The 12,224-nt window shown below is 38.9% G+C and overlaps 1 pseudogene; it reads left to right on the forward strand.

Annotated features, from left to right (window-relative positions):
* Window positions 1-12,224, forward strand: part of LOC113083549 (plexin-B2-like) — a 120,128-nt pseudogene that overhangs the window by 58,652 nt on the left and 49,252 nt on the right.

Genomic DNA, 12,224 nt, shown 5'->3' on the forward strand with positions numbered 1-12,224 from the left:
ATAATTACTAAAGTTCTATCATTAAATAATACTTGATTATCCAGATATCATATTATAATGCTTGACGTAATATTGTGGCAGTTTTTTCTCTGTGATATCGAATATCGATATTTTTCAAGGTATCGTATCGAAGTTCGAAATTCCAGTATCGTGACAACACTACTTGCCAGAAACACCCATTAAGGTAAGGTGAACTGAGAATATGTACTCTCCATAGTAGATATTATATATTAAATAAAAAAAAATTATTATTGATTGTAAATTGTAAATTCACCTGCCAGTGGCCGGTGTTGCAAAGTTAATTTTAGATACTGTGAAGCCTGCTTCATCTGAAGTGTTTTCAGAGTGTTATTTTCTATTGTGCTGTATAGATCAGAATAGAGTATAGGGTTTCTGTATGTGATGGCACAGACTTTAGCACCATGTGTCTCTGCTCAGCCATTCACCTCACAATCATTTTAGTGTTTGAAGCCGGTGTTGAATCTCACATCACCTCAGCATCGCTGGCCAGCGTTTCCTCAGGTAAAACCAAACAAACGAGAAACAGGCCAGAATCTGGATTTATATGTCTTGTTATGTTCCCTTCTGAGACCAAAACTAACTTTATGTTGGCAGTTTCAGAGTAAATTGAGCAAACGTCAGTCTTGCTGACAGCATCAGACCTCTGGCTTTACTCGCATGGACACTAACACGCTGCTCCACCTCAGCTAAACACTACAGCTGAAGCCCAATACATAAACTAGACCTCGAATGGTATGCGCGAGGTTAGCACATCTCGAGTCATAGTACTAGTGCGCTAAAGGTTTCCAGTGCTTTCCTTTGGGATTCAGATTCCATTTCCTAAATGGGTCTGTTAATGATTTTTGAAGTGCTTTTGATGTAGAAATATTTGTAAACAAAATGTGTGATTACTTTGTGAAATAATGGGATAATTTCCCATCCACTACAAGAACAATCAGCAAACTGATCTACATCTCGTGAGAGTTGAGAACAAAACACAGTAAGGTGCAAGATATGTACTCGTTTCAACTGAAACTGAATGTCTGTAACGATAGTGGTTGTGCTATATGTTTTTGATTCACTAAGAAGAGCTGGTTCATAAGAATCATTTCTTGGAATCGTATTGTATGCACTGTTTCTGCTTTCGATTTGGTTCACTAGCAAGAAAGAGCCATTTGTTTGGGAATTATTTAGTCTGCACTATGTGTGCAGTACTGTATGTGTTCAATTCACTAACAAGAATTAGTTTGAAAGAGTCTTGTCTGCACTGTTGGTGCTCTATACTGTATATTTGATTTGCTAACAAAAATTGATTCAAAAGAGTCATTAGTTTGAGAATGATTCACTCTGCACTGTTTATATTCTATGTGTTTGGTTGACTAATTAGAACCGGTTCAAAAGAGTCATTTGTTTGTGAATGATTCAGTGTGCACTGTTTATATTCTATGTGTTTGGTTGACTAATTAGAACCGGTTCAAAAGAGTCATTTGTTTGGGAAACATTTGGTTTACATTGTTTGTGCTATATTGTACGTGCTTAATTCGCTAACAAGAATCTGTTCAAAAGAGACATTTGTTCAGAAATCATTTGGTTTGCACTGTTTCTGCTGTATATGTTTGATTTGCTAATGTAAATTCATAAAAAAAGAGTCATTTTTTTTTGGGAACTATTTAGTCTGCACTATGTGTGATGTACTGAATGTGTTTGGTTCACTAACAAATATTGGGTCAAAGGATTTGTTTGTCTGGGAATCATTTGGTTTGCACTGTATATGTTTGATTCATTAACAAGAACCAGTTTGTGAGTCGTTTGCTCTTTTGCTTTATCTGTTTGATTCATTAACAAAATTGGTTCAGAAAAGCCATTTTTGGGAAATTCTTTGGTCTGAACAGTTTGTGCTGTATGCATTTGATTCACTAACAAGATCCAGTTTCCCAGTTTTCCTCATGACCAACTTAGGACCAGCTTAAACCAGCTCAAACCAGCTGCCATGCTTCAGAACATACCTATGCTGTTTTTCCAACAGGGGAATTTAGATAGATGCTTATGTTTACATACAAACACAACACGGGGGTCTGAGATATCAAATGCATTATGCTGTGGCAGTATGTACTAATATTGGTGTACCGCAGGAGTTTTCGGCAGGGGGTCCGCAACGGTATCACAGGGGTCTGTCAATGATTAAACAGAAATACAATATTAAATTAACTTCAACCAAATGTTAAATCTTGCATCGCGTCTACCACATTAAAATGTATGGATTCAAAATAAAATGCACACGTCTGTATCAGTACGGATTATCTGAATGACTTTGCTAAGATAGCATCATAGAAAATTATTCAAATTTGCTACTATACGTATGATATTATAGGTCGGGCTTGAAATATAATCAGTTTTATGCAATAATAAATACTTCAAGGTATGTGTGAATTGCCTGTTTTTGAGATTTAACCTGCAAGTTTGAGTTTGAATATGATTATGGTTTTTTAATATAACAGTAATTTTTTTTTTGTATTATACAGTATGTCATGTTGTGTGTGTCAAACAAGTGCAGTGCTGTAGAAAATAATTCCCCCCTTGGGGACAGTGAAGTTAAAGTTAAAGTTAATATTTACTCGTGACCTTCAGAAAGCATATTCATGTAGCAGCTGCCGTTTTGTGACATGAAAACTTGAAAGTTTTAAAGTGTGATGGATTTTTTGACGGAGTCTGACATGCGTCTTTCCAGAGGAGCTGAAAGGAAACATCTTGTGAGAAGATGCCTTGAGTTTTTGTTTCTTTTGCTGTCTTCTGTCACTCTCTGTCACCCACATTCACTCCGTCTCTGGTATAAAATCGCTGAGAAATGTGTGTGTGTTTCCGTCTGGTGTAACTCTTTGTCCTCTGAGCCCTGGAGATTCGGGGATACGGGTGTCGAAGGAGAGAAAAAAGAAATGGCTTTCATTTCTTTTGTCTTCAAATGAAATTCTCCTGACTTTTCCCTCCTCTCTGACACACTGATTAATTCCAGCATGTTGTCTCTTTACATTAGGACGCGAGCGGACCGGACCGCGGCTAAGCAAACCAATCTCATCCTGTTGCCATGGGAGCACTTTCCTCGCACCGTTGGTAGCTGGAGCTCGGCCCATCACCAGATCGAACGTGTACCAACTTCCTGTTCCTTCTGTGAGGGCTGTGAAAGAGCTCAGATGGAGCCTTTTGCTCAGACTCTGGTCTACTTGTAGTTTATATACAGTATGATTATTATATTTAACAAACTTGAAAAAAAATGTTGCTTAAAATTGAAAAACTGAATTAAAAATAAAATGTGAAAATAAAAGGCACCAATGCAAAATTTCTCATTTTCATACATGTGTAGTAAAATAACTAAAACTGAAATAAAAATTTTAAAAATAATTAAAAAAAATATATAGAATTGTTAATTTAAAATAATTTAAACGCACAAAATTACAAACTGGGAAAATAAAAATAAAAGTATCTCTGTGATATTAAAATTAAAGTGGTGCATTGCTGCCACACACATATTATCTTTTATACTCAACCATGTCGTAATAACGAGATGTCATTTAAATGAAATGTACCTTGTTATTGCGAGAAAATATTTTGTTTATAACAAATATGTTTATTATGTTTATTAACATAATATCTTGTTAATCTGAGAAAATGTCATTTAAATGTGATTATGAGAAAATATTTTGTTTTAATGGAATAGCATATCATTATTATAAGAAAATATGTTGTTTTAAAAAGAAAATGAATTTAGTTATTACGAAAATATAGAAATTATATTTTAACTAAATAATATCTCAATATATTTTAACACCATGTCTCAGTATTACAAGAAATTATTTCATTTAAATGTCATCTCGTTGTTACAAGAAATGATGTTGTTTTAATGACAAAATATTATGAGAAAATGTATTTTTAGCAAGAACATTTTTATTTTAACAACAGCATAATTTTAATGACATAACATTATTATTATGCAAAAATTGACTTTATGTAGTAGCAACGCACCACCGTATATATCAACACTACTATACAGTATATTGTGATGTTTCTTATGGGCATGTGCAGAAAAAAAATGGAAGAATTGTATGATTGACACTTCAAGAGAGGAGATATGATTTTTGCTAATTATTTTAATGTCTTCAAACAAATGCTTTATAATGCTTTTGCCCTATTAAAAATGTTTTAAGGAATTGCTTTAATGTCACAGATAAAGCTTCTCCACTACTTGATAGACATTGCTGAAATAGGTGTGTGGAGACATCAGATCCGTCTCTGTGACACATCAAGATGCTGTGAGCAGATGATAAAAAATATATATATAATAATAATTTGGGGAGTGGCCAGAAGTGTCAGCCAATCAGAAACAGACTCTGCCTTTCAATCATGGTGCATGAACATCCATTCAGGTTCTATTAATGAGTCTTGTAGTATTTTGAGGAAGGAATATTTTGGAAACGAAGTGTGATTTAATTGCAAAATGGTAGAATAATTTCCCATCAACTACATTAACAGTCATGAGGTACACAGTGATTTGAGTCTCAAAGTCTTCAGTACAAAAGAGTCCGTTGTAAGACGTACAGTAAGTGTTTGATTCACTTAAAACAAATGACTGATAAGAGTCATGTTTCTTTGTGATTTTTTTGGCAATCACTCGGTCTACACTGGTTACACTGTATGTGTTTCAGTCACTGCAAAGAACTGGTTCATAAGAGTCAATTGTTTTAGATTCATTTGGTCTGCATTGGTTGTGCTGAACAATATTTGTTTTGATTTAGCGAACAAGAATTGGTTAATAAGAGTTGTTTGTTCAGGAATCATTTGGTCGATCCTTTTTGTGCTGTATGTCTTTAGATTCACTGTAAAGAACTGGCTTCTAAGAGTCATTTGTTCAGGAATCGGCTGGATTACACTGGATGCACTGAATGTATTTGATTCACTAAAATCATGTTTGAGTCATGTTTGAACAAAACGGCCTACATCGGTGGCCTGTGCGTAGCTTATAGCTTTAATATATTTTTTCTTTGTTTTTGTCTTTTTGATTAACAGGTATCTTGAGATCAACCGATAGGAAGACAAGACGAGAACAGCCAGAAGACTCAAATTCAGCTGGTGCCGTCTCCACCTGAGCTCTGTGTTAATGCACCGAGTTGCTTCAATCCTATACAACACCGCAAACAACCTGCAGGTAAACCATGAGCTAGACTTTCAGCTCTTTTCTGAGAATTATCATTGCTCATTGTGATTTATTGTTTCCGAATTTCATTTTTTTTTTTTTTTTGAACATTTTTGTCTTTCTATCTTTATAAATGCTGTAAACCACATCACACAGTTAAAGGAGTAGTTCACCTAAAAATGAAAATTTGCTTTATAAGTGCTCACCCTCAGACCATCCAAGATGAGTTTGTTTCTTCATCAGAGCAGATTTGGAGAAATGTAGCACTTGTTCACCAGTGAATGCTCTGCAGTGAATGGGTGCCGTCAGAATGGGAGTCCAAACAGCTGATAAAAAAAACATCACGGTAATCCACATCACTCCAGTCCATCAGTTAAGGTCTTGTGAAGTGAAAAGATGTGTGTTTTTAAGGAACAAATCCATCCATCAGTTCATAATGGATTCCTCTCACATCAAAATCATTTGTGTAAAGCTATTGTAGACAGTTTTAACTTGTAAACGGTTCTTATTTCTCTCCTTTTTTCACTGGAAGAAGCAATATTATGGATTATGGACTTGAAGCAACAGTTTTAATCTAATCTAATTTGATCTAATCTATCTGATGGACTGGAGTTGTGTGGATTACTGTGATGTTTTTATCAGCAGTTTGGACTCTCATTCTGACGGCACCCATTCACTGGAAAGGATCCACTGGTGAGCAAGTGATGTAAAAGTAATGCTGCATTCCTCCAAATCTGTTCTGATAAAGAAACAAACTCATCTACATGCTCAGTGGCCTGAGGTCGAGTGCATTTTCAGCAAATGTAATTTCTGCATGAACTGCATGTAATGCTCAGCCTCAGGTGGCTTATCGGTTTATTCTGACCCGCCCGCCACCATCTGTCCCGTGGCCCCGTGATGCCGTCTCCTCTGGTGTTGTATTGGAGATGCCCATCGACGTGCCCCTCTTAATCAGCGCACCTGTCCCAAACAGATGTCCACAGGGATTCTGTTTATTGATCGCGTGTGCCGCTCCACCTCCTTGACGGGAGTCACAGGATGAACTCCTGGGGTCTCCGAGAGGAAATGAGAAATCGTTCTTGCTCATGTCATTTGTTTTTTATTTCTATATATGTATCTGATAAGCTTGCATGTGCTGGCTTGGTGTTTTATTTGTGTGGATCAGGGCTGACTCAGGCTAGGCTCCGCAGCTGTTTCTCAGATTCAGTCCAGCAGCCTCGAGCGAGAGGAACGAGAGCAGCATTGACAAAACGCTTCAGACGGCCTGTGAGAGTGAAGTCTGTACACTGTATCCAGGGTCTCAGGGTGATGCACCTGTCGGCCGAGTGTCTGGAGTGATTCTCACACAGAGGGCTTCTGTCTTCAGGCGATGGCTTGTTAGTTTGGAGGGGAATGTGTGTTAGGAGCTCTGGGTTCAGTGGTTAAAGTCAGCATCAAATGCATATGAAAATGTTTTGTGTATTTCTGATACGGATGTAGGATTAGGTTCATTAGGAATTGATTTGATGGTAGAAAGTGGGCATTTCACGAGAATGAAGCCAGAGTGAGTTTGTCATGGCAAAAAAACGTTTTAAGCCATCATCTCTTGAACGTTATAGAATTTTATTTCATATACTTTTAATATTAATAACACTTAATTTGATTTCAAATGTTCAAATCTTGGTTAAGGTTTGGTTAAAATGTTTGGAAGTTTAATTAAGCTTTAGTTTGTTAAAGTTTAAGTTACATTAATGACATTTTGTCCATATCGACTCAAATTAAATTACATGGTTTCAGAACCATAAACAAATCTGGAAAAATAAACGTGGAGGCTAAAGGTCCATTAAATGTTGTTCTTTATTTCTTTATTTGCAGTGATTAATTATTGTAGTAGCATGAATGATAAACAGCTGTAAATGACTCTGTTATCTAGTGGGAAGATTATAGAAAGATTCAGAAACATGTTTTTCACCAACCAGTCGATTCCAGATGGATAAAGTCAAGTCACACATCTCATTATCGAAGTTAAATGGGTTGCAAACGTCAATTGAGGTTTACTTCAGATCATGTCTATAGCCAGCTGTGAGGTCACCGAAGTTCAGACCTCAGTCAAATGTAATGTTCAAAAATAACATTTGTTCTCTAAATGACTAATCTGCTATTAAAAGCTCTTCATTTGATTGTATATGCATGTATAATTAAGTTTAGACCGTTTTTGAAGTCATTTCAGTTTATTTTTTTTATTTAATATTTTTGTTTTTATTTATTTTCACAGCAATATCTGGCAACACTGCCAGAACTTAAACTGATAGCAATCAAAAGAGCCCACAGACATGTTATTGCTGACAGAATACCACAAAATAAATCTATTGTATCTGATCAGAAACATTATCAAGGCATATCAAAACAGTAGCATATAACACTAATGCAGAGATCTGTAGAACAAGTATGTTATGTCTATGCTGTTTCATATTTTAGTCATGCTAACAACATTCATAAGGGCATTAGACAAAGTTATCATCTATATAGTAATGGTTATTAATGAAAACTATAATAGGACTATGTATCGTTGAATGAATAATAAACAACTGATAAAATGATACATCCCTAACCTAAAGTAATGGTGCAATGTGATATTATTTAACAATGCTCATTCCTCCAAAACAGAGAAAACCTCTTTCACGAGCATCTAAATATCAGTCTCTTTTAAAGTGTTTAGTGTATGTGGGGTTATTATAGCACAATTCCCACCCAGACCCTGGCTACAGCAATGCTCCAGATAATGAGTAGCTTGACAAACTGCAGTTTTAAAATATCTTCCCCGACACACTCTCCACCGACGACAGGAGTGAAAAGTGCAGATGAGGAGAAACAGAAGCGTTTTTGTTGTTTATTACTGGCATGCTGTAATTTGAACAAGAGGTGGTCTGACTCACTCCAAAACGACTGTCCTTTGCAGTGCATTCAGTTAGCTTTGAGTTCAACTAAAGAGAGGACAGGCGCTTAATTAGCAGCGTTTGTTTTAAACATGGTAAATGATTATCTGTGTGCTGGGCTGCTGTTCTTCTGCTGGCCTTCAGGACGAGGCGATGATTGAATGTGTAGAGCCGGTAGCACACACACACACACACACACACACACACACACACACACACGGTTAGCTTGATCCCTGCTAATCTCGTCAGGCATCAATATGTTTGGTCAGTGCAGGTATCAGCAATTGATTTTTCTTCTCTGGTTCAGTGCGATTCAGAGCCAAAAACCAATGGAATCCAGATCTTGTCTATCTCTACTTTTATTCATCGTGTTCTTGTTTCTCCTTCCCTCTGATCAGATCTTCTCCTCTCGTCTTGTTTTTTATCTCACCTCACCCTGATCTGAGTTTGGGCCAGCTGAGATTTAACATTAACATGCTTCTTCATGTGGAGCTCGGAGGACATACTCAATCCTCTTGTACTTGTCTGGGCAGTTCTTGATATACCAAGCATCAATATTAATAACTGTTTCTCATTCTTATTATTCAGATCCCTACAGACACAGATGATTCCTCAAGTCATTGATGGATGGATGGATAGATGACTAGTTGGATGGGTGGTTGTTGGATGGATGGATGGATGGATGGATGTTGGTTAAATAGTTGGAAGGGTGGTTGTTGGATGGATGGATTTTTGGTTGGATGGATGGGTGGGTGGTTGTTGGATGGAAGGATGTTTGGTTGGATGGATGGATGGGTGGTTGTTGGATGGAAGGATGTTTGGTTGGATGGATGGGTGGTTGTTGGATGGATGGATGTTTGGTTGGATGGATGGGTGGTTGTTGGATGGAAGGATGTTTGGTTGGATGGATGGGTGATTGTTGGTTGGATGGATGGATGTTTGGTTGGATGGATGGGTGGTTGTTGGATGGATGGATGTTTGGTTGGATGGGTGGATGTTGGATGGATGGATGGATGGATGGATGGATGGTTGGATGGATGGTTGGTTGGATGGATGATGGTTAAATATTTGGATGGGTGGTTGTTGGATGGAAGGATGTTTGGTTGGATGGATGGGTGGTTGTTGGATGGATGGATGTTTGGTTGGATGGATGGGTGGTTGTTGGATGGAAGGATGTTTGGTTGGATGGATGGGTGATTGTTGGTTGGATGGATGGATGGTTGGTTGAATGGATGATGGTTAAATATTTGGATGGGTGGTTGTCGGATGGATGGATGTTTGGTTGGATGGATGGGTGGATGTTGGATGGATGGTTGGTTGAATGGATGATGGTTAAATATTTGGATGGGTGGTTGTCGGATGGATGGATGTTTGGTTGGATGGATGGGTGGATGTTGGTTGGATGGATGTTTGGTTGGATGGATGGGTGGTTGTTGGATGGATCGATGATGGTTGGATGGATGGATGGTTGGTTGGATGGATGGATGATGGTTAAATATTTGGATGGGTGGTTGTCGGATGGATGGATGTTTGGTTGGATGGATGGGTGGATGTTGGATGGATGGTTGGTTGAATGGATGATGTTAAATATTTGGATGGGTGGTTGTCGGATGGATGGATGTTTGGTTGGATTGATGGGTGGATGTTGGATGGATGGATGTTTGGTTGGATGGATGGATGGTTGTTGGATGGATGGATGTTTGGTTGGATGGATGGGTGGTTGTTGGATGGATGGATGTTTGGTTGGATGGATGGGTGGATGTTGGATGGATGGATGGATGGTTGGTTGGATGGATGATGGTTAAATATTTGGATTGGTGGTTGTCGGATGGATGGATGTTTGGTTGGATGGATGGGTGGATGTTGGATGGATGGATGTTTGGTTGGATGGATGGGTGGTTGTTGGATGGATGGATGATGGTTGAATGGATGGATGGTTGGTTGGATGGATGGATGGATGATGGTTAAATATTTGGATGGGTGGTTGTCGGATGGATGGATGTTTGGTTGGATGGATGGGTGGATGTTGGATTTGTGGATGTTTGGTTGGATGGATGGATGGATGGTTGGTTGGATGGATGGATGGATGGATGATTAGGTAGTTGGTCAAAGGAATTAGTGGATGGATGGAAGGTTAGATTGTTAGGTGGTTGAATGGATGGATAATGGTTAGATGAATGGATGAATGGATAGATAGATGGTTAGGAAGTTGCTGTAGAGTTGCCATGGTTGTTGTTCTCCCTAGAACAATCAATGCCAATGAAGAACCTTGATTTTTAAGAAATGTTTAAGGGAAATGGTTCTTGTAAGAACTGTTCATTCAAAGGTTCTTTGGAGAACCCAAAGTGGCCACTCTATTATTCAGATCCCTACAGACACAGATGATTCCTCAAGTCATTGATGGATGGATGGATAGATGACTAGTTGGATGGGTGGTTGTTGGATGGATGGATGGATGGATGTTGGTTAAATAGTTGGAAGGGTGGTTGTTGGATGGATGGATTTTTGGTTGGATGGATGGGTGGGTGGTTGTTGGATGGAAGGATGTTTGGTTGGATGGATGGATGGGTGGTTGTTGGATGGAAGGATGTTTGGTTGGATGGATGGGTGGTTGTTGGATGGATGGATGTTTGGTTGGATGGATGGGTGGTTGTTGGATGGAAGGATGTTTGGTTGGATTGGATGGGTGATTGTTGGTTGGATGGATGGATGTTTGGTTGGATGGATGGGTGGTTGTTGGATGGATGGATGTTTGGTTGGATGGGTGGATGTTGGATGGATGGATGGATGGATGGATGGATGGTTGGATGGATGGTTGGTTGGATGGATGATGGTTAAATATTTGGATGGGTGGTTGTTGGATGGAAGGATGTTTGGTTGGATGGATGGGTGGTTGTTGGATGGATGGATGTTTGGTTGGATGGATGGGTGGTTGTTGGATGGAAGGATGTTTGGTTGGATGGATGGGTGATTGTTGGTTGGATGGATGGATGGTTGGTTGAATGGATGATGGTTAAATATTTGGATGGGTGGTTGTCGGATGGATGGATGTTTGGTTGGATGGATGGGTGGATGTTGGTTGGATGGATGTTTGGTTGGATGGATGGGTGGTTGTTGGATGGATCGATGATGGTTGGATGGATGGATGGTTGGTTGGATGGATGGATGATGGTTAAATATTTGGATGGGTGGTTGTCGGATGGATGGATGTTTGGTTGGATGGATGGGTGGATGTTGGATGGATGGTTGGTTGAATGGATGATGTTAAATATTTGGATGGGTGGTTGTCGGATGGATGGATGTTTGGTTGGATGGATGGGTGGATGTTGGATGGATGGATGTTTGGTTGGATGGATGGATGGTTGTTGGATGGGTGGATGTTGGATGGATGGATGTTTGGTTGGATGGATGGGTGGATGTTGGATGGATGGATGGATGGTTGGTTGGATGGATGATGGTTAAATATTTGGATGGGTGGTTGTCGGATGGATGGATGTTTGGTTGGATGGATGGGTGGATGTTGGATGGATGGATGTTTGGTTGGATGGATGGGTGGTTGTTGGATGGATGGATGATGGTTGAATGGATGGATGGATGGTTGGTTGGATGGATGGATGGATGATGGTTAAATATTTGGATGGGTGGTTGTCGGATGGATGGATGTTTGGTTGGATGGATGGGTGGATGTTGGATTTGTGGATGTTTGGTTGGATGGATGGATGGATGGATGGTTGGTTGGATGGATGGATGGATGATTAGGTAGTTGGTCAAAGGAATTAGTGGATGGATGGAAGGTTAGATTGTTAGGTGGTTGAATGGATGGATAATGGTTAGATGAATGGATGAATGGATAGATAGATGGTTAGGAAGTTGCTGTAGAGTTGCCATGGTTGTTGTTCTCCCTAGAACAATCAATGCCAATGAAGAACCTTGATTTTTAAGAAATGTTTAAGGGAAATGGTTCTTGTAAGAACTGTTCATTCAAAGGTTCTTTGGAGAACCCAAAGTGGCCATTCTAGGGCATCACTGAAAAACCCCACTTTTTGGAAACTTTTTTTTTAAGAGTGATAGCAACTTCAGAACTTTCTCCTTTGGTATTGTATACACTTCAGAAGGTTCTTCTT

Source organism: Carassius auratus, unplaced genomic scaffold (genome assembly GCF_003368295.1).
Source record: "Carassius auratus strain Wakin unplaced genomic scaffold, ASM336829v1 scaf_tig00038805, whole genome shotgun sequence".
Taxonomy (NCBI): domain Eukaryota; kingdom Metazoa; phylum Chordata; class Actinopteri; order Cypriniformes; family Cyprinidae; genus Carassius; species Carassius auratus.